Here is a 22,212-nt window from a genome sequence, read left to right on the forward strand (position 1 = left end):
GATACTTATGCCCCATTCATACCACGACATTAAAATACATGAAAAACATTTAAAAATAACAGTTCGAGCAGAATACTACCTGGAAATACTGAGAACAGAACACATAAATTTTCTCGAGAACAGAAACTGCCTAGAACAGAAACTAGATGCACTGCTGAAACAGTACGAAACTTACCGGTCTCATAAAGAGACACGTCAGGACCCGCATCCACCGACGTGGACACTTCGTTTGTGGGACTGTGTACCACCAACCCACAGACCAGAGTCAATTAAATTGACCCTGTCTAGATACCACCCCAGTAATGGTACTCACCGGGCAGCAAGAACGGAAGGCCTCAGACTGGACTGGACTGCTACGACGACGGACGACGAACTTCGGACTTCGGACTTCAGTTACGGGTGGACCTCCGGATACCTCGGACCTTGGACTCTTGGCTTGGGCTCTGGTCGGGACTCGCCGCGTTCCTCCACCGTCTCGTTTGGATGCTGGACCGCCTCCTCCGTCTCCTCCGTGGGCCTGAGGGATACTTGAAGCAGAAATATCTGCCGGTGCGCAGAAGAGTTCCGTCACGACTGCAGAGGGTCAGGGGGTCGGCGTGGCTTCACCGACGCGTGGGGAAAGGGCAAGTCCCTATTCGGGCGCCATTATGTGGTAAATAAATAAATAATACCCTATTTTTGACTAGACATATATCATAACAGATAGCTCAATAAATAAGAGTCAAGATTCGAGGTAGTAGGAGTTTTGCAGGTTTAATACAGCATAAGGACAGGAACAGGACAACCTGCATAGGAATAGGATAACAGGGCCCAGCAGCTGCTGGGGCTGGATCTGGGATGAGCGCGCTGACTTTTAATAACAATACATGAGCATATATACATAACGCAAACACATAGCATTACATTGCAGTAGGCGTAGCAGTGGGTGGAGCAGAAGGCGTGACGCGTAGCAGTCGCGAAAGATAAGGGTAAAAGTAGGTGTAACTGGGCGTATACATAGACATGTGATGCAAACGTAACAGGATATGTCATGAATGGGGCGGAAACCATGGAGGGGGCTACCTGAGGAGCCGGGACCTCTAACCTGATGGTGCGCGCAAACTGGCAATGACGTATTACTAGGAGAAGCTGGGGGCTATGAACTCTGTGCTAGGAGCAGAGACTGAAGTCTGGAGAGTCAGAGCGACATGTACCTAAACAGTATCTAGTATCTGATGTTTAGAGAACATGTTGATATAAACTATAAGTCAGGAGAGGAAAAGCTAACTTGATTCTAAGACTGGACCATGCATTATTCTACATGTAGTGCGTGATGAAGAATATTAAATGACCATTAAATGCAGTATTTCTCTAACGTGGAGACGTGAAGGCTAGACAATGACGGAAACTATTGATGCGGTTCAGTAGCTTTAGGAATGCAGGGAAGGAGGGCTGAACTGATAACTGGAATCATAACATATTCTTGGCAGACTCAGAGACTGAGCCAGGCTGGACCGGGCACTGCGAGGCAGGAAGTAAGTGAAGGGTCGAGGATACAGGTGGGGGCTATATCGCTCCTCAGCGAGGCTTCAGGAGACAGGAGCTGAATCTGGTGTCCAGGCCCTTTTGAGGCCTAGAAACGGAGACTTTATAATAGAATAACGTGCACACTGAGAAACGTGGCAACGTAGCTTTACATAGGCCTGATATTCGTAGTATTCACGAGGACTGGAAACTGGCATACTAGAGGGGGACACAACTGTAATTGCGTCATTAATCGGACATGGGGAGTACATATGCATATTTAATCATGCACACATAACATATGATGGATGACACGTAGGGACACAGAACATGGCAAAATTTACTTTTCCACATTGGAGCCACAGGAGTCCAGCTAGATTAATTAAAGTTGACAATGCCCATTAGCCAGTCACCTTGTGCGCTGACTTAGATTCTGGCGATTGTCTATGGAGCTGGGTCCCCTTTCCTACTGAGTTGGAGCTCGCAACGGGTGTCCCCGGTGTGGCCAGCGGCGCGGGAGCGCCCCGGGTGAAGCCCGGGCAAAGGGCGGGCCGTCTGTGGCCGTCCGTGGACGACTGGGGACGGGACGGGCTACACAGCTAACATCTTGTACTAGTTGGCCTCCCCCAGGACTCAAGCCTCCCAATAAGGTATAGTGTGTCATTCACGATCATTTCTGTTTGGATGCTATCAATAACGCTATAGTAATTCACCTGGAACATGGGCAAGCGTAAATCCATGGAAGGCGGAACTGGGAGGGCGGAGTCGGCCAAACGCATAAAGCAAACCAAAAAGAAGAAATTGAAGGGGGGGTCAAACACACGCTGCTACGAACTGTGTACTTAACAGGATTGACTCTATTGACTCTATTGTCGAGGATTGTTATGATATCTTGACTAATGAAAGAGGGCCCCCCGACCTAACGGAGTCTAGCAGGGGGGATGGGGGGTTAGAGTCTGACATCCAGGAGCTAGCAACCAATCCTATTACCATCCCTGAAATGTTCCAAACGCAGCTTAAACCTCCAGTGGCTAGGTCTGCTCAACAAAGCCAGAAACGATCTTGTGGGGGGGGAGGAAAAAAGGACAATTAGCTGGCGTTAACCCTCCCCAAGCTGGAAAGACCAAAGAAACAACTGTAATTAATCATGACCCACTACCGTGGTCAAATAGATTCATGGTATTAGCAGAGATTCAACAAGAGGGGGAAAAAGGTATCTCCAGCCATACTTCCAAAACACCCCACGCTGTTGAAAAAGGAACGGGGAGTGATTTGTTAAGCCCTAAAGATTGCCCAGGAACCATTGATGAGCTGGTTAAACTAGTCTTACTATTAAGGGATGAGATTGAGGTAATGAAGCCAATGATTATTAATTTCACCTCTGTTCCAAAACCTGATTTGGGTAACCCATGGCCGAGGTTGGGGGTTTCTAGTAAACAAACTACTGCCTATCCGACGAAAGATATTCCAAGAACTCAAGCATCATTGGGAATAAGTGCTCCCCCGAGTGGTACATCACCTCAGGTCCAACACATAGAAGGAGAAGCAAGAATATCAGTTACTCCAACAACAACTCAAACTATCAGGGCCCATGGTCCACCAAGAAAAGATGGAGTAGAAAATCGAGTTAGGTCTGATAAATCGAAGAATATAATGGGTTCCATGGAGGCTAGGGGGTTAGCTGGAGTGTCCCAGAAAAGAGATCCTAGGTTGGCGGCAGGGGTATCCCCAAAAGGTATCCCTATATGTTCTAACCAAAGGACACTAAATCCTAGTTCAGCCCCCACTAGGGGTCAAGCCCTTAGGAAAGGGAACTTTGCTACGTAGAAAATATTTATGACCAATGTACCAAAGTTAGCAAGGTCGGCAGGCACCATCAGAGAAGGGGTAGACACCCTGACGAACAAGGCCATCCATTGGCTGCGTCACGTCAGAGGATGTAGATCGGTGATAAGGGACGACATAACAAAAGTAAGGAGACTGACCCATCCCAGAGAAACCCATGATGTCATTGAATTAAGTCTGACTACGGAGTATTTAGCAGAGACTCTTTTCCAGCTGGAACTCAGATCTTCCTCGCCCAGTCAAACAGGAATCCAACTGAGGAAGCTGCCCCCTTTCCCATTCCAGAATGCTTTAAATGTACCCTTAGGTGCAAATTGACACAGGCCCAGTAGCTCGGGGTTGGATGCAATTGATTGACTGCCATCCATAGAGCCAGGGTTGGCGACTCTGAGTATCCAGGAACCTCGAGATAGTGAGCCTGTTTCAAATTGTAGTGGGTGCCAGGGGATAGATATTGTGGAACGAACAGGGGTAAATTTAATTTCAGTAACTGATACGGTGCGCTGTGTTTCTGTGGAGATGGTGGCTAATGATCCAATTTTGGCCCAAAATATGGGATGTGAGCAACTAAGGGTAAATAGCACAAGTACATTAACCCTAGCTACCACTGGATCTCTGAGGGACTACAGGGGGGACAGGGGTGGGATATTATCTTGGAACCTGGCAGGATTGGGCCCTAAATTATTTTCCCCGGAATGGGTTTCTTTTGTAAATAGTTTCGACATCTGTCTCTTTCAAGAGACCTGGGCCTGTGAGCCCCAGTTTCTCCAAGGTTTCTTGAACTTTTTCGGGCCCGCACTTAAGGGACCCAAAGGTCGGCCAAAAGGGGGGTTAACGATTTGGCTACGCTAAGCACTTTTCGATACAGTGGTAGAACTTCCAACTAACAATAGGGACATACAGTTGATTAGGCTAACATTGGGCTCCCTAGGCATCGTGGACATTTATAATCTGTACAATAGAGGGTCCGGTGGAGAGAAATCCCAGGTTCTGGTAGCCCTTGACCAACTGATTGGTTCTCAGCCATGTGAGAACAATATAATAATTGCTGGCGACTTAAACATGACCTTTAAGCCCCTCACAGTAGGAGACTGGTACGTGGGGGAAGAAGAGGACTCCCAGTGTGGTATCCCTAAGTTGGATTTAAAACCAATAGACAGATAGTCAGATAGCATAATCCAGCTAAATGCAATATGCAATGAAAGGGGACTTTGAGCTTTAAACGGAAGAACCCAGAGCGATGCTCATGGTGAAAACACCTTTGATAATGGTCGCTCAAAAAGCAGAATTGATTATGTTATCTGTAATATGGCAATCTGGCATTTAATAAAAGACATGAAGGTTGTTCCCAGGCAGGAGAGTGATCATAATCCCCTATGTATTACTCACCATTTCTGGAAAGGGGAGCTAGAGGGGTCTAATGAGGACGAGGAGCCCATAGCCGATATTGTCCCTTCTAACGATATGAGAAGAGTGAGGTGGCCCCAAGTTGCAATGAGTACCGTGGTCTTGGAAAATATTAGCGATGAGCTGGATATAACTACATTTGCTATGGAGACCATATTGTTGACCGAAAATTTGTCAGGAAAAGACCTGAGAGACATCACCAACCTGCATGAAGGCTTCTTTGGGAATGTAAAGGGCCATTTTTTTTAAGGTAGCTACCAAAAACAAAAGGAAACATAATTGCCAAAAGAGGGTGGGATGGTACAACGAAGCTTGTAGATCTGCAAGAAAAGCTTTGGGAACAGCAATAAAAAGAAGAGACCCTATTGCTGTCAGGGTAGCAAGACAGGATTACAAAAAATGCATCCACATAGCAAAGAAACACTGGGCTGAGGAATTCTGGCAAGATCTCAAATCAGCCAGTGTTGCTAGGGACTCTAAACTCTTCTGGAGTATTGTCAAGTGGGGGAAAGGAGGTCACCCTGACCCACCCACAAACCATGTAAAGCAGAGTATGTGGGTTGAGTTTTTTGGCCCCCAATACGCATGTTGTCCTGCGGACAAGAGCAAAGAAGTTATGAAACATACTCTATATTCAGTTGCCCCTTTTAGTTTTAAAGACTCAGTAGTGGCACTTGACTCTGTCTCGAGGGGGAAAGCACCGGGACCTGATGGGGTCCCCGCGGATGTTTTTGTTCACGATAAAAAGCACTGGGGACTCTACATAGCAAGGCTGGCCAACGCCGTGGCACTGGGGGCACCAGTGCCTAAGTCTTGGCTAGGCGCTGTTATAATCCCAGTGTTCAAGAAAGGCGATAAATCACAGCCTGGGAATTATAGACCTATTAGACTGCTAGACACAATTCAAAAGGTGATTGGAAAAATGAACCTAGAGAAAATATCGGCCTGGGTAGAAGAGAAAGACATTCTGACCCCCTTCCAGGCCGGATTTCGCAAATTGACTAGTACCATAGACCAGATATTCAGATTTACATTAATATACTGGAAGACGGTAGTACTAGGAAAAGGCAGCATGTATGCAGCGTTCATAGATTTACGTGCTGCCTTCGATCTAGTCCCTAGATCCAAGATGTGGAAAGTGCTAAGCGAGATGGGTATGCCGGCAGAGATCCTAACACTTGTGATGAGGTTGCATGAGTCAAATTATGCAAAAATTCATTGTGGGGGTCAAGGCCAAGTAACCTCGGAGTTCCCGGTAGAGCGTGGGGTGCGCCAAGGCTGTGCCATGGCCCCCACGCTCTTCTCATTATACATCAACGGGGTAGTAGAGCGTATGTTACTGGATAAAGTAGACGCTCCTAGTCTGGCTGGAGTGAAAACCCCAATTCTACTATTTGCAGATGACACGCTCATTATGTCCAAAACCCCCAGTGGATTACAGAGAGCCCTGAGGATCTTTGAGGATTTCTGTGTCAATCGGGGGTTGGAAGTCAATGTCACAAAAACAAAGCTCATGGCATTTAATCCCCACCATAGCTTTAAAGGGAACTTCTTTATGGATGGCCAAAAAGTGGAAATGGTTTCGGACTTTGTTTACCTAGGTATCCATGTGTCAAAAGGAGTAAACTGGGGGAAGCATATAGAAATGGCGGCACTAAAACTCCGCCAAAACACGGGAGCTATATGCCGGGAGTTCAGGAAGTCTTTGACCAAGCCTGTACAACCAGCACTGCAATTATATGAGGCGCAAGCCCTAAGTTCGGCCCTTTATGGCGTCGAAATATGGGCTTATGACAAGCTGGCATCCCTAACGCTGGTGGAGAATAAATTTTTTCGTGATCTTGCTGGCATCCCCAAAAGCACCCCAATGCAACCGCTGCGTTATGATCTAGGCAGGAGAGCCCTCCCAGATTTGGCTAGATTACGACCCATTTTATATTGACAACGTATCTGGGTTACTCCTGAACTTATTCATTATGCTTTGGGATTTCTGGATGTCATTAAAACCGATACATTTCACAAGATCACTTGGCTTAAAGAACTCCACGAAGTACTGATATTCATGGGCTTGAAGGGGCTGTGGGAGAACCCAGAAACAGCCCAGTTCCCATCCAAAGACACTTTAAAAGAAAGGTACTGGGAAATGGTTGCCTACCGGAACTGGAATGATGTTGATCCCTCTACTATGGAGGGCCGCTTCTTGGAAATAAAAGTTTCTCCTAGCTTAGAGCAGTTTTGGGACATCATCACTAAGCCGGAGGATAGGAAGCTCTACTTCCAACTTAGAGCAGGGTCACTCCCTTTAAGATCACTAATCGGTAGATAGGGCAAAAGAAATTCTGAATTATGCCCGGTGTGTAAAAACGAAAGAGAGACCGTTGCCCACCTTCTTTTCATTTGTAGGGCCTATTTAACCCCCCGACGTGTATGGCTAAAGGCGATATGCAAATTGTTAGGCACAAAGGACATCAAGGTGGCCTTAAGAATAATTTGCACTAACACCTTGCCGGTTATTACAGTCGCGGTTGCCAAATACTTGGGGTGGGTGTGGGCCATTAGAAGGAAATTTGTGGTGGGCTAGACCCCAATCTCAAACTGTGTGCTCGGGGGTATTGAATGCAATGATGGTTAATTTTAACGAGTTTAAAAAAAAAATCCTAGTCAGTATGCTTCTTCATAAATATTTCTTTTTAAATTGTATATATGATGAATTTCGTGATTTGTAAATACATTTTATCAATTAATTCAACTGTTTTTATGCTGTATGCTTTCATGAGTTTTTATCTCGAATAAAGCAAATTTGACTGACTAACTGACTGACAGTCACAGCAAGAGGGAGTCGGAGGCCTAACATCTCTGTGTTATCCAGAGTTCGTGGTTCCTTTTGTACAAAACATTAAATTTGAGACAAACACCTACGGCACCAGTATTTACTTGTTCAGCTGCAATTACATGCCAGGCAGAGTAAACCATAACCAGGAAAATTAGCACAATTTGTATTTTTTCTTTGGACATATAACTTAACAAAAGAAACAAATTAGTGAATAACTTAAAATGTTTTACGAGTCGTTTGAACTGTTTGAAAATTATAATAAAAACAAAAAGAGGCAGAGAAGTCCTGCTACATATTATTTTCCAGAGTTTCAATGAAATGGTATCATTACTGTTGAATTTACCCAAGGTAACCTCCCCTTTAAACCAGAGTCAGAGTATGTGGTCAGACAAGCCCTGCGACCCACACCCATGCCTATCGAGTGACACGTCACAATTGGGGTCTCTCTTAACCCAAAGACAAATGCGCACCCAGGGAAAACCCTGATCCATCCCACTGATAGAAGGTTACACCGCAAACAGGTCACAGAAAATTGGCCACAATAAAACCCATTTGCCAAAGGCTTGTGTTTCAGGAAAACAACACAAAGCTAGATACCACATGTAGATAGGAACACTCAACCAATCAGAACATGAAATGCACATCACTTGTGGTGATCACACGCTACTCATGCCTGATAGCTGGACACATACACACTGGCACACACTAGCTCTCTCAGAGGTGGAGAGTTTTTTGTGTCCTTATCTGATCATGTTACTATGCATGCTATTACAACGCATTCTATTACAACGCGGTCATTACAACGACTACATAGTTAGAACACAATACCTTTAGGCGTGGCTTGCGCGCCGCTGCGAGATGGCGGGTCGCGCTTGAGCTCCAGGGTGACAGCGGCTGTCGGGACGATTTGAAGATCCCGCTCGAGGCTGTTTTTCTCCATAAACCAAGTATGAGGTGTCGGAAGGTGTCGTGAGTGATTCCCTTTCCTCTGCAATAGCGGCCGACGACAGGAACTGTCCTTCTTCTTGTCGGGAACCTCGGTACCGGCATTTCTGTGAGCGGCCGCCATTTTGTTTTTGCGGTGGCGTCGCTCGTTTCTTTGACACCGGAGCATATTTCTGGAGCGCAGCGAGTACGACAGGATGTCCTGAGGTGACATTTGTTATTTTTTTATATTGGTAGTCCTCTGGAGTCCTTTTCCTGCATACAGGCGCAATATGTCATTACTGCCTTATGTGGCTCTCTATCTACCAGTATTCACCTCCCTATACTCGCTCATGGGACTTCACCTGAGTTTTTGTGCTGAGTTACCTGATTTCTAGGTTACTTCATATTTGGAAGGTGTTTTTTCCGCGCTCTGGGGGTGTTTTCATGGCTTCTTCTTTCCTCTCAAATGATCCTGTTCTCCATTTTGTGAGCTGAAGTCATGGTCTTACTTTGAGCTTCAGGAGCTTCATATCAGTGGCATTTGGCGAGGCATTCCTTACTTTTTTTTGGCATTTTTCCGCTCCTTACTATTTCTTCACGTCACATATTTATTGTGGTAACTTTTTGGAGCGGTCTATTGTGCCTTGCTCTTATGGCGGACAACATGGGGCCTTCTCCCACTGCTAAAGACTCCAAAGGGACCTTGAAAAGATCTAAACAACAGTCCCCCATTCTTGAGTCTTCTCAGAACGATACTAATACCACCTTGGAGGCTATTCTGGCGCGCTTAAATGTTGTTCATGATATTGCGCAGTCTACTAAGACTAATACCGACCTCTTGCAAGTGGAGGTGGCTGCTATCAGAAATGACTTTAAAGCTTTATCTATCAGGGTTACGAATGCTGAATCCCGTATCAGTGGGGTCGAGGATACTACACACCAGCACTCGAAATCTCTTCAACAGATGGAGCGTTCGATGTTGGCGCTGCGCAGAGACCTTACCGAACAGGAGGACCGTAATCGGAGAAGTAACCTGCGTATTTTTGGTCTTCCTGAAGATGCAGAGAAATCGGCCTCCTCAATGATTGACTTCCTATCTACGTGGCTTCCTTCTACCCTACAAATTTCCTTTCAGAGAGATTTTGAAATTGAGAGAGCTCATCGAGTACCTACGTTCAAACCCAAATCCTCCACCTATCCAGGGCAGTCATCTTTAAACCGCTGCGTCATCAGCATTCGGAACAGATTTTGGCTCACATGAGGAAAGTTAAGCCGGTGTCCTGGGAAGGTCATCGGATTGCTATCTCCCAAGATTTTGCCAGAGACACTGTCATCCGACGGAAAGGATTTCTCAATTTGCGAAAACGTCTGTTGGACATTAATATCCCCTTTTCCTTTGCTGGTCCTTCCAAGTTTCACATAACTTTCAAGGGACGTTACCGGATTTTTGATGAACCTGCTGACATTTCCTTTTTCCTGGATAATCAATCTGAATCACAGATGGATTCTTCTTCAGCTCCTGGGCCCTCTGGGTCTTGACTTTCTGCCTTGCTGACTCACATGGTCTAGTGCGTCTTGATGTTTGACAAGTATTGTTGTGTTGTTGCTTCATATGTTGCTCGTTGATTGATATTCGTTTTTCCAGCTGATTTGTCCGTAACTGTCAGCTGTCATGTTGACTCGTTCCTGTTATTTATCCGTCTGGTTTCCTCGTTTGGAACAACTTATGTTCCTGATGTCTGACGTATCCGCTGTTTGTAAGTTTTCCTTTGTCTTTTTTGGTAACCTTCCCTGATGTTGGTGGTTTCTGGTTCCTTATTTCTGCCTCTCATATTATCCGATACAGCTGGATTCTGCTCCAACTCTTGGGCCCTCTGGGTCTTGATTTTCTGTCTTTGTTGACTCACGTGGCTTATTACATCTTGGTATTTGACGTGTGTCGCTGTTTTTTCGTTTCACCTGTTGTTCGTCAATACGATATTCGTTATCCAGCTGAGTAGTCCGTCACTTGTCAGCTGTCATGTTGACTTGTGATTGTTATTCTCCGTTTGGTTTCCTCTTTTGGAACATATTATGTTCTTTGTTTGACGTATCCGCTATTTGTACGTCTTATTTCATCTTTTTTCGTAATCTTCCTTGTTGTTGGGGAACTCTGGCTTCTTGTTTCTGCCTCTCATTTTCTCCGATATTTGTTTCTTCCTTTTATGGTGTATGCCTCTCCGTTTGTTTTTTCTCACCCAATCGTTCCGCTCTTGTCAGATGTATCTTCTTTGTGCTCACTCCTTTCGTTTGCCTCTATTTTTGTGGTTGTATTAATACTACTTTATGGCTCCTTTCTTAGTGATTTCTTTCTGTCAATTGGTTCTCTTCTTTTTCTATTTCCGTATTGTTTTTCTTTTTTTTAAAAGTTACAGATTTTATTCTTGCTCATATATATTATTGCCTGTTCATATATTAGCCGCCTATTGCAATTTTTCACACTTATTGCTAGCATCGTTTACCATGTATTCCATCCCTGACGCTTTTCTATTTGCTAGCTTGTGGTTCTCAACACTTTATGCATTTAATGCTTATTTCTCTGTTCTTTCTATAGATTTTGTATTTATCTCCATTGGTTTATTTGACTCTTAGATAAGTCTCTTCTAGTTCATTTTAACTTCTATGTATCCGTATTGTCTATCTTTTTTAAAGTTACAGATTTTATTCTTGCTCATATATACTATTGCCTGTTAATATATTAGCCGTCTATTGCAGTTTTCACACTTATTGCTAGCATTGCTTACCATATATTCCATCCCCTCCTTTTTTCTATTTGCTAGCTTGTGGTTCTCAACATTTTATGCATTTCATGCTTATTTCTCTGTTCTTTATATAGATTTTGTATTTATCTCCATTGGTATTATTTCACTCTTAGACTGGTTTCTTCTAGTTCATTTTAACTTCTATGTCTCAGTTGTCTCTTTGATATGCCTTATATTGTATGCCTAATTTTCTCGCTCTTGGATGCCTTGCTTGTTTCTTCCTCTTCTTCAGTCTGGGATCTACAATTTTATCGACTGATCTTCCTGACGGTCCTATGTTTTCCCTTCCCATGTTCCCCCTGGTATGAGTTTGGTCCCTTATGGACCTACCCTACCGAGTCTCTTCTTTTTTTCTTTTCTTTTCTGCTTTTCTTTCTCTTTTCCAATACTCCTTTCACCTTTCTCCTTTTTCTCTTTTTCTTCTTCTCATGAAATTCTTGTTGGGGTTCTCCTTATGTGTTGTTTGTGATACAGCTCTGGTGGTCTTCTCTTGTCGTTTGTTTCTCTTTTTTGTTATCTACGTATTATGATTTGTCTTTTCTGGTGGAAATATGCCGGGCTTGAATGTGTTGTCCCTTAATGTTAGAGGATTGAATCATCCGGTGAAAAGATCAAAAATTCTAGATTATTGTAAATCCTTATCTTCAGATGTGGTACTCTTGCAAGAGATGAAAGTATGTTCCAAAGAGGCCTTGTTTTTGAAGAAGGATTGGGTTCTTGACGTTGGTTGCTTGGAGGCCTTGGGCAAAAAGAATGGTGTGATAACGTTAATTTCTAAGAATTCTGGTTTATCCGTGATTTCTACTGAACATGATTCGGAGGGCAGATGGTTACTATCCAAGTTTTCTAATGGTACGGATGATCTATTTGTTATGAATATCTATGCTCCAAACATTGATGACCCCTCATTTTGGCGAGCAATTTCTAAAACATTAGCTGATACTCCACATAAGGGTAATCTACTTGTGGGTGGAGATTTCAATTTACCAATGGATCCCCTGTTAGATAGAAGTTCTGCATTTAACTTCCGTCCCCCTAAAGCTCATAAGCAAATGACGAATATGTGTTCCTTGACTCATCTTCAAGATATTTGGCGTCTTCATAATCCTACGGGTAGTGACTTTTCCTATTTTTCCTCTCCCCATTCTAGTTTCTCTCGGATTGACTATCTTTTGGTCCATTCGTCTCTTGTGCAGTCTTCCTCTTCCCCGTACATTCATCCTATTCTTGTCTCTGATCACGCGGCTGTTTCCTTTACTCTTCTGTCCTTTGCTTCTAAATCGCGTCCTCGTTCCTGGAAATTAAATACTGAGCTTTTGCATGATGAGTCTCAAATTTTGGCCATTACCAAAGAAATTGATACTTTTTTCACTGATAATGAAGGCTCCGTTTCTTCTCCAATAGTCTTGTGGGATGCTTTTAAGTGCACTCTTCGTGGTCACATTATTAAACGTATGGCGAGCAGAAATGCTGCCATCAAAAAGGAACTTGCTGATTTAGCGGCTGAAATCAAAACACAGGAATCTCTATATCGCAACTCTAAGGACAACAAATGCTTACAGACCATTAAGAATTTAAAGTATTCCTACAACACTATTGTTACCAAAAGAGCTCATATAGGAGTACAAGCTCAGAAATCCAAACACCTCCTTTTAAAGAACCGAGCAGGTAAAATTTTGGCGGCTACGTTGAAGTTTCAGGAATCTTCTTTTCAATCATCCCAGATATCCTTTATCAATGATAGCTCTGGTATCAAAAAATTTCAAACCACAGAGATTCTTGATGTATTCCGAGATTTTTACAGTAAGCTCTATACTCCCACTAACCAGGCATCTTTTTTCCAATGTCAAGAATTTTTGAAGACACTTCCTATACAATCTGTCTCGGTGGAGGATAGTAACAAATTGGGTGGTTCGATTACTTCTGAGGAAATTATTGCTGCAATTAAATCTACCCGGTCTGGGAAAGCTCCCGGTCCTGACGGTTTCCCCATTTTGTTTTATAAGACCTTTCTTCCTTCTGTTGTTCCTCGCCTTAAATCAGTTTTTGAGGCCTTTATTGAAGGGGGGTCGGTTTCGGGTTCGGCAGCTGACGCCACTATTGTGGTAATTCCAAAAGAGGGTAAGGATCATTCTGATCCCAAGAATTTCCGTCCTATTTCCCTTCTTAATATGGAGGCTAAGATCTTTGCCAAGATTTTGGCCAAACTGTGGTAAATAAAATATTACCCTGGCATAATTTCTAGGCATTAACAATTAGCATGTATCAAATGAGAGGCAGAGAGTCCGTGGTGTCCAAGTTAAAAGGGCTTTATTCCAACAACTTGAGTTAAGGGAGAATCTGTTCCATCACCACTGAGGTTCAGGAAGGGTCTTCTAACATTTAATAACAATGAACAACATATATATGTTTTACTCCTTGTACATAGGGAGGAGCGCTTCAGGCAGAGCAAGACAGAAAATGAGATAAGAGCATGTAGGCGTGCATGAGGGTGTACACTTGATGAGTCATAGGAAGGTGATAGGTAGGTGTCATAGGTGGGTGGTACACAGAGGAGGAGTTTGCATGACAGGTTGGAACTTTGCCCTACTTGTGCACGCAATTTGGTCATGACGTGCAATTGACGTGTAACTGGGAGGAGAGCTGACTTTCAGTCTAGTAGAGAGATCTTTAGTGTCAAGGCGACCAGCACGTCTGGTACTAACTGATATCTTAAGTCAGGGGATGTATTATCTGAAGCAAAGGTTGCTCATCGCTAAGAATCAGAAAAAGCATATATTTCTTCGTTCATTACATGGGGGCTGTGAGCTTTTTACAAATGCAAGCACTGTGATTTACTTTAATGGAGACAGAGAGGCTAGGCCCTATCTTCCGCGGACGGGTTCTGTTTACCTTTTTCACCGGGCATGCAGATAACTGTTAAGCAAAATATACTGTCTTGGCAACCCTTGCTGGGCTTCTTTCGGCTGAGCTAGAAGCATGCGAGGTCAGAGATACGTAACTGCAGCCTTCAGTGTGTCAGGAGTCATGAAAACCCCTTAATTCAGAAAGTGGTTCATAACGATATTTATTTAAAAGTGCAAAATGCAAATACATGGGCCTTACTGCTAACTTAGCTTTGTTACATGGGAGACTTCATTACTGGCATCTTAATGCAGGACGTGATTGCAGAGGCCTTGTGATTCAGGCCACTAAGAGAAATATGCATGGGTGACATGCACATACATGTAACATAGGGTACACGCAGGGGGCATCTTGGTTAGGCAAAATTTCATTTTCCTCATTCCCTCCTTGTCCCCTACGTAACCCTTCAGGATACATCTATATTCATGAGACCGTATAGTTGATCATACAGCATCATTTGTTCGTCCTTAACCCTTTGTATACTTGGATGTGGAACACATGCAGTTGCACACAGGCCGCAAATGGCCGGGCCACACTGCAGACAGAGACAGCAACCAAATATCATAAGTAGGATCACTCCTAGGAAGGACAACACTTTCCATCCCCAAGCAGATATCACACCCCAGAGCCAACTGGACCAAGTCCATGTGCCTGGGTCTTGATGTATGTCATGAGCAATCTTGTGGAGCCTTGTTATCGCTGCATACACAGATGGTGCGTTATTTGGGATGAAAATGCAACAACTAGATCGGATCACTCTACAAGCTCCGCCCCTATCCGCCAAGATGACGTCTAGAACGAGCCGATTTTGAAGAACGACAAGTCTAATGGCAGACTGCTCCTGGGTCAAGTTCGCCAGGGCAGATGCAGTTATATTTACAACTGTTTCAAGAGTCCTTGTTAACTTGCGTATCAGTTTACTGTTTTGGACGGGACCTATGAAAAAAAAGAATCCTTTGTTGAAATCTGTATATTGCTCCCAAGCTGTTTCAGTCTGATCAATCCCTGAGGCATCTGTCTCTCTCCTTACTCTAACATGTTCTAGTCGTGAATCTCTATGATAATGGGATGGAGCCACAAATACAGGTGGCAATAAGAATGCTATATAACAAGTCCCACCCCAGTCTAAGGGCAGATGTACATAGGCTGTCTGACCGCAAATGAAATAGGTATGGCGTGATGTTTTGAAATAAGACAGTCCTTTATCAATAAATTCTACTACAACTTTACACTCGCTGTGTCCCATATGTACTGAGCCTTTCTTATTAACACATAAATCTCCTTTTGCTGGTAGAACTGAAATAAACGGTGGACCTGTATTTTGCTTGGGCTGAACGTTTAACATTATAAAATTAACGGATGCATTTCCTTGCTCATACTCTTCATTCTCTAGTTCGGTTCCTTTCCTTTGGGGAAACCCGTCTTTGTCTGGAAAACATGCCTTATTCATTACTTTATTCAAATTTCCATATATCCAGCCACCTGGGTAAGCTATGTACTTTCTATCTATTGAAGTCATTAAAGCAAACCATGCTCCACATGACCCATTGTGTGAGAACGGTAAAGGATAGAATGGCAGAACTCCCTTTGTTTTCTGATAAGGGGGCAGTTGGCCACCTACCCAGCAATCAGTTGCATTGCTGGTCTGGTGAGAATGGTGTAACATTTGAATAAAAGTATTGTTACGCAGAGCAAGACGATATGACAGTTCATGAGGTGGCAATTCACTAAATGTATGCTCTATGGTGCTGTTACTGGAAGAGTGTATATGTGAGGAAATAGGAAAGAAAACATGTAGCAATAAACTGACACAGATTATACCAATGCACACAATAAAAAGAATGATCAAAGTAACTATACATCTACTGCGTAATAACTTGCAGTATTTAGCTTTCATTTGGGTTTTCTTGCTATTCTTGTCTGTGATCTTATACATGTCAGAAATCTAGTCTAACCGATTCACCACCGGGTGGGCTTATACAATTAAACTACGTCTGACTTACTAGATCTTAACTTAGACCTATACTCCTGCTGTGGAGTCTTTTCTAGCAAAGGCGGCGCAAAGTCTGTATTGTCCTTAATTTTTTCAAAAGTTCCAGAGTGTCCAAAGTACTTTTTGCAATGCTGAAGATGAATCCACCCCTTGCGTCCCTCCACCTTCACTGCGGTCCTCGTGGTTAGTAGCACCAACTTCGGCGTCTTTCAACGTGGCTCAAGGGGGCTTGATCGGTCAAAATTCCTGATGAGAATATAGTCTCCTGGTGCTATGGCATGCTCCTTGACCTGGGTGTTGTCAGGGAAGGCAGCAGCAACCTGTGAACGACAAGAGAGTAGTGCAGACATCAAGGAAGCCAGGTAATCTGTCAGCATGTTACTGTCAACATCAGATATTCTTTTAGGCATAGGCGTACCCCACATATTTGGTGGTCTACCGAAAACCACTTCATACGGAGATAGGCCTGTTCTGGAATGGGCTACCATACGCATGTAAAAGAGGGCAACCGGCAAGGCTACCATCCAATCCATGCCTTTTTCTGCACATATCTTAGCCAATTTTGTTTTAATTATCTGATTATGTCTTTCTACAAGACCTGCTGCTTCAGGGTGTCTTACACAATGGAATTTCCAAGTATATCCTAACAGAAGAGACACTTGTTTCATTAATTCAGAGGAGAATGGCTGACCGTTATCGGAATATACGACCCGAGGCAATCCATACCTGGGGAAGTACTCGCGCACTAATTGCCTGGCTGTTGTCACAGCAGTATAATCTGGAACTGGATATGCTTCTGTCCATCTAGACAGTGCACACACAACTACCAAGACATACTTGTAACCTCTACATCTGTTCATTTGGATATAATCCATCTGGAGGACCTCAAAAGGGTGGTCAGGAGGATGAAATCCGCCTTGTTCCACCGGAATGCCTTTACCTGGATTGAACTGACAACAGATCATACATGTTCGTACTTTCTGCTTCGCTGCTGCATGCATGTGCTTGTTAAACCAGATGTTCTGTAAGCTGTCTAACATTGCTTTTTCTCCTAAGTGTGCTGGACTATGTGCTGTATTTATGATTACTTGTACCATAGAATCTGGGAGAAACCATGTGCTTTTTCCCTTAGTCAGCCAACCTTGGTCAGTCTGGACCCCTCCTTGTTCCGTCCATTTCTTTATCTCATCTGCAGTGGCATGTGTCTGTATGTCGAGTACATCTTGAGTGGGATCCCTGACTGTCATACATGTTGTCAGTAATGGTACCTCTGCCCTTGTCGTGTCTGTTGGTGTCTGGACTGTAAGTTTAGCTGTTCGGTCTGCCAGGTCATTACCCTGGGAAATGGTGTCTGTAACTTTGGTGTGAGCTTTGCACTTCAGGATAGAAATGGCTGTAGGTAAAGGTATTGCTTTCAACAGGGCTTGAATGAGCTGGCCGTGCTGGATCTTGGTCCCATGGGAGGTCAAGAAACCTCTCTCCCTACAAAGTACCCCGAAATCATGAACAACGCCAAAAGCATATTGCGAGTCAGTATAAATGTTCACTTTCAAGTGCTTAGCTCTTATGCAGGCTTGTGTCAGAGCGATGAGCTCTGCTGCTTGTGCTGACAGTGTGTCTATTTTCTGTGTCTCTATGACTTCTGTAGCAGTGGTCACAGCATATGCTGCTACTAACTCTCCTGCACTCGTTCTCCTGCATGATCCATCTACATAGAGCGTTAAGTCTGGGTCTGGAAATGCAATATCTGTCAGGTCTTGTCTTGGTTTTGTCACTATATTCATTATTTCCACACAGTCATGTGGTGGTGCATTTACTGTACTTGAGGGCAAAAGTGTTGCAGGATTCAGAATATTACAACGTCTGATCTCTATATGTGGTTGAAATAATGTCAGTTCATATCCTGTCAGTCTTGCTACAGTCAAATGTTGTGTCTGTGTCCTGTTTAAGAGAACCTCCACCGCATGTGGAACCTGTACTGTCAGAGGGTGTCCTAGCACTATCGAGTCACTTTGTCTTATGGCTAGGGCTGTTGCTGCAACTGATTTAAGGCACGCAGGCAGAGCCTGGGCCACTGGATCTAGTGTACTAGAAAAGTAAGCGCAAGGCTTGTGTTTTCCTGCTTGATCTTGTGTGAGGACAGATAACGCTGTTCCATCTCGTTCAGTTACGAAAAGCATAAAAGGTTTACTGTAACTTGGAGTCGCTAAAACTGGCGCTTGACATAATGCTCTTTTTAATTCCTCAAATGCCAAGGTGTGTTCTTGTGTCCAAGGGGGTACAGACGAAGTGGCTGCCTCCTGTGTAGTTAACTGTATGAGGGGTTTGGCTAGATATGCATACTGGGGAATCCATTGCCTACAGTAAGAAGTGAGGCCAATAAAAGCACGTACCTCCTTCTGTGTCTTGGGCTGTGAAAGGTTAGAAATGAGCTGTATACGTGCTTGTGTTAGCTGTCTACCCTCCTTGGAAAGCAAGTGTCCAAGGTACACCACTTGCTTTTCACAGAATTGCAACTTCGAAGGGGACACCTTGTGCGCCTTGTCAGCCAGAAAATGTAACACTGTCAGTGAAGCATTCTCGCATTCTGGTTCTGATCGTGCTGTAATCAGGATGTCATCTACGTACTGAAGTAGCGCAGTGTTGGCAGGCATGTGAACACTGTCTAGCTGTCTTTTTAATGCTTGACTGTAAATGCTAGGGCTTTCTGTAAAGCCTTGTGGAGCTCTTGTAAATACAAAGCTATGACCTTTTAATGAAAATCCGAACAGGTACTGTCGGGATGGATGGGAACACTAAAGAAAGCGTTCTTCAAGTCGATAACAGTAAAAAAAGTAGCCTCAGAATCAATAGCAGCCAGTAATGAAGAAATGTCTGGAACCACTGGATATCGTGGTACTACACATTTGTTCAATTCTCGTAGGTCAATAATTAGTCGGTACACTGGCAGTACACTAGGGTCAGATCGTTTAAGGATAGGAATGACAGGCGAGTTACATACATTCGAGTCTGTCTCTACCACTACTCCTCGTGCAATAAGTTCGTCAACTAATTTCAATAAGGCTGTTTCGGCGTCAGGTGGTAACTTGTATTGTCTAATACGTGGAAGTACTACTCCTGTTTTGAGTGTGACATGGTGTGGCGTTATGTCCATGTAACCTACGTCAGTCGGTCCTTGTGCCCATAGAGTCTGTGGCACATTCTTGAGTCTGTGGTCAAAATCAGTCAGTACATAATGTCCCTTAAAATCACGTAAGAACAGGCGTACTCCTTCTGGAGAGCAGCAGATAACTGCTCCTAGGTCTTTTAATGTCTTCATACCAAGTAAGTTTTCTGGACATGACTTAGTAAGTAGCAAGTCAGTGGTACGTGACAGTGGACCAACCCCTAGGGAAACTGGTTTAGATACTTCATTAACAATAGGCTTTCCCGAGAATCCCAGGGATACATTCTGTGAGCCCGAGAGAGGTGCCCCTGGAACCTCGTCATGGCTGATGGTAGGTCTGCTCGCCCCTGTGTCAATCAGAAACTTTCGGTCCTGACCTAATACACGACTATGTACATAAGGACCCTCTTGATCTACAGGTATCTCAATAAGGGGCAAGCCAACTTCCCTCTCGAGGCTGTTTCATGAGAACTGTTGATATTCTGGATAGTCTGACTGTGTGTACTGATACATTTGTGGTGTGGCATTAACAGGCGGTGGTGGAGGATAATTCGCTACTGTCTGTTGCGTGTTCTGTGGCGTGTTATTCTGTCTGGGAGTGTACTGTTGTTCTTTTGTCTTGCCTGTAGCTATATTGTGTTTCAGAATAGTGCAGTCCTTTACAAAGTGACCTGGTTGTTTGCAGTAATTACAGTTCCCTTTGACAGGTGTCGTGTTATGTTTGTTTGAATTCGCCGGTACCGTTTGGGCAACCAGCACTTTCATTTTTGTTTCTTTCATGCGTCTCTTTTCCTGATCCTGCTCTTCTCTAATCCTGTTCTGGTGATACTGTAACATATGTAACATTTGTGAAGGGCTGTTTGCTTGCCAAGTACTCTCAACCTTCAGTACTCTATTCTTGATCTGGGGTAAGGAATTCTCAACTAATTTGCTCACAAAAAGATGTGGAAATGACTCGCTACCTGGCTTAAGGCCACTATTAATAGTAAAGCATTTCTCAAATCTAGAATAGAAATCACTTGTGTCCTCGTCTTGCTTTTGTTTACATGCTGAAACAGCATCCCAGTCTTCCTTTTTAGTAATCAATAATCTCGGCAAAACTTGTATCAGGAATTCAGGTAGTTCTCTAGCTCTTTCCCCAAGACCAACTCCTGGGAGCCTGCCTTTCTCTTCTGTTTCCAATGCATCCCAACTTAACTTTTTCTCACCCACTTCCCAGTCTTTTTCCTTAAGCTTTTCATAAATCCCTGCAGGTAACAGTACTTTTAATAACTTCAGAATGTCAGCGTACGTATAATCTCCTATGCGGAGGATATCTTTTAATTCTCGGTGAAACCCCCCTGGGTCTTTATCATGACAAGGCAACATCTTTTTCATTTCCAGAATCTCTAATTTCGTTAAGGGGGTGTAAACATACACCCGTTGTAACTCATTGGCTGCATTCTTGACGGGCTGAACCTCTCTTAGGGGGTTCTGTCTGTCTATGTGTACGTTATGTCTACCGTGGTGTGAGACTGGAGGCATGCATGTGGTCAGAGAATCCATGTACTTATGTCGTTGATCCAGGATAACATTAATTAATTCAGTACCTAAACCTGTCCATCTGTCTAGTAAAATGTCGTCTAGTAATTTATGTAAGTGACCAGGATCAGAATATTGACTCTCATACAACGTTATCAAGTGTTGGACCATGTAAATACCAGCCAAACGCTGTTCGTTCGGTGGAAGGCTTAAGAAAGTCTGAGCCACTATATCATTGCTGTATATATTGGAATTGGACACCCACTGGGTGGCTGACCGGGCCAACTCTATTTCGTGTTGTGGGAGGTCGCTCGCTCCCTATCCATTGTTTCAGTGCTTTTTCAGTAGCCTGGAATAGAGCTTCAAGGGAATACCTTTCTTTTATAGCTGGCCCTTGTTTACGGTAATCAAGGCACTTGGGTCTGTCAAACTGTCGCGCTTTTCCTACATAATTAATCTTGCCTTTCGGATCCTGACGATCCTCTACCTCTTCCGCTGATGACTCGCCCTTCTCGTCAGACTCTTTTCTGTGTCTTTCTAATATTTCCTTTCGTATTTTCTTGTACATGGCATCTATCTGTCCCTGTTTATCATGTCTACCGGCATCTATGTGCTCGCTCCATTCTATCAAACCTTGTTTTACATCTCTGTCTCCTTCGTCTTGTTCCCTGATCAGGCAGTTAATAATAAAACGTAGGATATGGTTCTTAACCCCTACCTTTCTTTGTGCCATGGCTTGTGCTATACTATCTGGTCCCTCCCCCGTTCTAATGAAACGGTACATGTTATCTAGGTGTTCTTTCATTTCTGGTAATGTCTCTAGATATGCAACGGCTTGTCTTAGCCTACGTGAAATCACGACCATTGAACCTTTTCCTGGTTCTGGATCATATACACAAAATGGAATGGCTACATCTACAGTAGCCACCCCTCCCACCGCCCCGTGACCTACGTCATCTTTTACTAGCTGCTGCTGAAGTTGCTGGAGCTGATCTGCTGGTGGGGGTGGAGGGAAACCTGCATTAACGTAGTCCGGTGCGGACTCGTCTCAATACGAGGAAATGAATGCCTCTGATGCTGTCGGCTTTACTCTACGTTCTCTATATGGTACAGGTGGTGGCGTTCGCGACCTACTGGGTCTCTCTGAGGTGGTCACTCTAGCTGGTTCTTCAGCCAGGACGGGATAAATACCAGTAATGACGGCATTTCTTTCTCTATCAGTCTGTTCTGTTTTGACCCGTTCCCCCTCCTCCCGTAGTTCTTTTTCTTTGGCTTTTTCCCCTGCTTGTCTAGTTCTATCTGCTTTATTCAA

This window comes from Lissotriton helveticus, chromosome 10, assembly GCF_964261635.1.
Source record: "Lissotriton helveticus chromosome 10, aLisHel1.1, whole genome shotgun sequence".
Classification (NCBI taxonomy): Eukaryota; Metazoa; Chordata; class Amphibia; order Caudata; family Salamandridae; genus Lissotriton; species Lissotriton helveticus.